The 4,922-nt window shown below is 41.9% G+C and overlaps 1 long non-coding RNA gene across 1 annotated transcript; it reads left to right on the forward strand.

Annotated features, from left to right (window-relative positions):
• Positions 1-305: 305 nt before the first annotated feature.
• On the forward strand, positions 306-4,441 carry LOC139621240 (uncharacterized). Its single transcript, XR_011690959.1, has 4 exons — positions 306-728; positions 2,613-2,669; positions 3,651-3,770; positions 3,888-4,441. It is a non-coding gene; the product is annotated as an uncharacterized lncRNA (long non-coding RNA).
• The last annotated feature ends 481 nt before the right edge of the window (positions 4,442-4,922 follow it).

A 4,922-nucleotide genomic window follows, 5' to 3' on the forward strand; every position in this document is an offset into this window, starting at 1 on the left:
CTGAGGAGGAGTGAGGGGTGGATCTGACCTGCTCTGTACTCTATCACATGGTAGCCCCGCCCTAATGCATCCCCTGCTTTATAGTCTATTTTCCTCTAAACGGGACATGATGTTAAAAAATTAACATCATGTTGTATAAAAGAAAACTAGTGATTGAGACCATAAACTCATTAGGAAAACATTTACAGAGGTGATCAATCAAGTGAGAAGTAGGGTCATTTTCCCATAGACTTCAATGCAATCAGACTTCTTTTTACAACCAGTGGAGTCGCCCCCTGATGGTCATTAGATAGAATGCAGCTTTAAGTCTCTTATGCATTGACTTCACTTTTCAGACCCGGAGTCTGCATCCATCTTCATATGCAATCTATGGTTGTTCCGTGTCCTTGTGTCTCCCCCTCCCCTGTGCGTATGTGCGTATGTGTGGGCTCCCGGTTCAACTCCACACCAGCTGCTCATCATCTCATCAAGCTCACAGGTTAAGAACCCCTGGCTCCCCTTCCACTCGTCACCAGATTGTTCAGCCTCCTATGTGGCAGCTAGCACTTGGCCACTCAATCTCTTTAGAAAGAACTTAAGTGCTCAGTATTGTTCTTTGGAGTTTATTTTCTAACCTCCCTCTCCTGTGCTCAGTGCTCTGGAACCAGCCTTCAGCCAGCCTGCAGATTACAGCCTCCATTGGAGCCACACCATCTTATCTCCTCTCCTTCCCTCATCTTTTCATTAAAGTAAGTCTCACCGCTTACCTTTGTCTGTGTCTGCTTTCGGGTCCAAAACTAAAACCTGAACATCATATACTGTGTATTTGTTGTGTTCAAGGACAGCTCAGACTTTACAGCAATCTCTGTAACTCATAATTCAAGAAAATAAAACCTGGAGGTTGTCGCTTCCACAGCACATACCACTCCTCCATGTGCTGCTTTCATGGCTCAACTTACTGATTACTTATTTGTTTATTTCATTTATTTATTTGTTTAACCTTTTAATTAGAATAAATTGTTTGTCTTTAGTGTGAACTCCCTCCTTGTCATATTACCTGTAAGTAATTATGGACATTGACTCAATAACTGTGGTTAAGTATCATTTTAAAGAACTTTATTTACTCCATCTACTACATTTCAAATGGGAATTTACTCCACAATAATTATGTGACAGCTGCTATTAGTTGTTACCAGATGAAGATTTTACACACGAAGTGGATGATGATCTTATGAAATATGGGGTATTGTTACAGATTCAACAACCCAACAGTATAAATACTTAAAATTAGCTTCACCCCGACCAGCTACAGCATTACAATGTTTATATGAAATTGAATCAGTGATAATCATCCCATAACATAATATTGCACTCTCACAGGGCCCATTCTGCCATCTAATGTGCACTTACCTTTGATACCTTAAGGGTCCCGTATTGTATAAAGGGAGATTTCCATGTCATTTTTATTATAAAGCAGGTCTAGGTTCTATATTAATACTGTGAAACTATCAAAGAGCTCACAGCCTCTATTCAGAACCTGACCCTTTAAACAAGTCGTCAGGACTTTTGTAACTTTGTGATGTCACAACAATGCAGTCACTGCTCTCAGCCATGCCCCAAACCCAGCCTATCTGGACCAATCATCAAGCCTTGCATGATTTGGTTTCTCTGTTTATCTGTTTACCTGAAATCTGTTGTAGACTTATTTTATATCCAATCATTCAGGAAACAGTCAGCCAATCAGAAGAGAAGCTCAAAGCTTCTCTTCTGATTGGCCCACTGACCTGTTGTTACTAAAACTCCAGGGAGAAGCCTGAGAGAGGAGATGTAAAACTGCATTGAGATGGTTTTTGGTTCCACAAATATATCTTCTTATGGATAATAAAACGTGCTGCTAATACCTTTTCCCTCACAGGACTTGTAATGGAGTATTTTTTATGTGATATTATTATTTTAACTTTTGTAAAACTCCTTGTTCCACCACTGGTGCTGTTCTCAGCTCATGAATGCAAAGCTTTTCTGCTGGCGACTCTCAAACGACAGATGACCAGCCGTCCTGGAAGGCACCACCATGAAGAGTACAGAGACCGGCCCCTGATCCCAACTGAACTTTCACAGAAATGACTTTAATTTCACGGTGGTAAATGAACAGAAACAAGTGGCTAATAGGAAAAAAAGGAGTCAGTCTAAAAACGTATCATTTTGTATTGTGCGTTGATGCACTTTCTCCAGTTAGATTGCACAGTGTAGTCTTAGCTCCTGCACATCCTCCCAATCCTCCTTTAGCCTCACCTATTTCCCGTTTTCTGACCTTCAGCCCGCATTGGTGATTTGTAACTAATGTGCATAAGATGTTATTTGTGTCCCTGCCCGGGGCGACCAATGCTCTCTGTCCAAACAGCCCACTGCCTAGCCAACTAAGTAAATAAATGGGACAAGAAGAACAAATGAATAAGGAGATGGATGTTCCCTTCTTGGAGACACAGAGGCCTAATTTGAGCTAATAAAGGACCACATCAAGCGTGACCCCCTCGCTGAGAGCGGAGGGTCGATGGAGTGTCTGAGAAGCCCATGCAATCTCAAGTCAATTGCTCACATGCCCAAGATCTCATCAGCTTCCTTTCTCTTTACAGAAAGAATGCGAAGGGAGCTGGAATGAGAAAAAGAGAGACAGAAGATTGAGGAGAAAGGTGAGTGATGGCTGATGTTTTAAAAACAGTGTAGGTCTTTATCATTGTTTGGCCTTTTCTGGGATCCGTCCCATCAGCCCGCTGCTAATCTGAGAAGGAGCCACTTAAGAATGAGGTGTGGTTTGTAATCGATGGATGACCACAATCACTGTGGTGAAAAGGCAGGGGGTTGACGAGGGGAAAAACAGTACATGAACAAAATTAGCCTCTTTCCTTTCTCTTTCTTTTCTCTCTCCCTCTCCCTCTGGGGTTAGCCCCTGATCTGAGGGGTGGGGGTTATGGGTAATCGGCAGAGCACTCCCAGCGCCAGCTGTGATCTGATTCGTGGCAGAGGGCAGCCAATTACAACCATCGCGTCACTTTGTGCAAGGCGGCTACTGCCTGCCGGGGGTGGAGAGGCAGGGAACGAGGGAGGGAGAGGGAGAGTGGGGGGGGGGATTGAGGAAGGAGGGGAAGAACGGATAGAAAAAGTGAAGAGGCCGAAAATGAGAGGGAGGAAATGACTTAGAGTTTAGAGAGAGAAGGAAAGGAGAGCAGGAGGAGATGACAAAAAAAAGAGGGGGCAGAAATCAGTGACGGGAGAAGTGAATTATGTGATTATGTAAAGGACAATTCAGTCTTTTCAAACTTGGAGCTTGTTTTTGTGGTTCTGACAATAATTTCTACTCGTCATGATAAATGTGTAATCGTCAGGAGAAACATTCATCCATAAAATCTTTACTGCTGCTGCTGAGTGAGAGTAATCTGAACTGGAAGACAAAATAATACCCACACACCATTCCTCAGGCAGGTAGGTGGCGAAAATGTTGTTATGCTCATAGCATTGTACAGGCAGCGTTTTCATCTTTTTCATTTTTATTTCTTTATTTTGTCAAGATGTGGGAACAATGTGACATTACTAAAACAAAGTCTGGCAGGGCGTAAAGGTTGTCAACACATAAGTTGTAGATAAAACAGCTGAACGATACTTCATCATTCCAGGCCCTGTGTACAGCAGTATCTCTGAAAGTCTTAGAGCAGTGGTTCCCAACCTGTGGGTCGGGGCCCATCGGTGGGCCGTGAAGGTATTGGAAGTGGGCCGAAAAAATCATTTGCAAAACGGTAACATTTTGGAAAAAAAATCTAATTACAATATATATAATGTGTATAAATGTTTCAAAATGAAATTGTTGAAAACATAAACATTTTTAAAAGCTCTTCTTTTTCTCTCATTTTAAGGTCTATTACTGTGATAAAGCAACGATAGGGACTTTTTTGTTGCCACGGGACCACATCGTGTACTTGTTTGCATTCTCACTCTGATTGCGAGCTAAAAGATTACATCCGTGGCAAAAGCTGGAGAAGCCTATCGAAATGGGTAGATGTTTGGCAACGAGAAGAATTAAAAGGAAGGAGACTCAAGAGACAGATGGTGAATCGACAAGTGAGCTCGCCTCTGCCAAACAAAAAAGGAAAACTGAGCTTCCCTTGCTTTCTACTCAGCCCTGAATGTTCAATTGTTATCATGAAAATAAAAAGTGCTCTGAGAAGGCATCATTTAGCCTGCGTATTGTTACAGGGTCAGATGTGGGCCGCCGACATTTTTGAGATTTTCAAGTGGGCCATTAGTTGGAAAAGGCTGGGAGCCACAGCATTAGAAGATATCTGATAGGGGCTGGTAGTTAGCTTAACTTACCTTCCTGTGATATTTCTCCATCATCAGTGAATTGTATCTATACCTATATCCACATTATCATGTAGTAACATATATTGTGCTGTAGTGAATAATTAAATAAACAATGAGATTATGATATTTCTTATATAGATTTTTTTCTTATATAGAGAGTCAGTACAATATTATATTGACTGAATATGTTTGTTCTATCTATATTCTCTATAACAGCAGACAGAATATTCAATACAAACCCACATCAGGACTGTCACACTCAGGTCAGGACACACACTATCGTTACCTCCAGTTTACGACCATGAGGCTGGAGCACGTTTTTGGCAATGTCACCATGATCTGCAGCGTTCAACTTGATGAGCACAGTTTTATCATAACTTATTGAAATGATGGCTGTAATAAACTTGAAGAGGTGCAAATGAGAGAGGGAACGAGTGTGCAAGAGAGGAGAGGAATATGATATGGGCAGGGGTATCAGAAAACCACAGGTGGTAGATGAATAAATAAAGAGAAAGACAGGCCGACTCCTCACTGTCCACAGTGTGCTGAGATGAGACAGCGCTGTATTCACCCACACTGACGTCCAA

Source organism: Trachinotus anak, unplaced genomic scaffold (genome assembly GCF_046630095.1).
Source record: "Trachinotus anak isolate AG129_WGS33_773 ecotype Australia unplaced genomic scaffold, CSIRO_AGI_Tana_v1 ptg000005l, whole genome shotgun sequence".
Taxonomy (NCBI): Eukaryota; Metazoa; Chordata; class Actinopteri; order Carangiformes; family Carangidae; genus Trachinotus; species Trachinotus anak.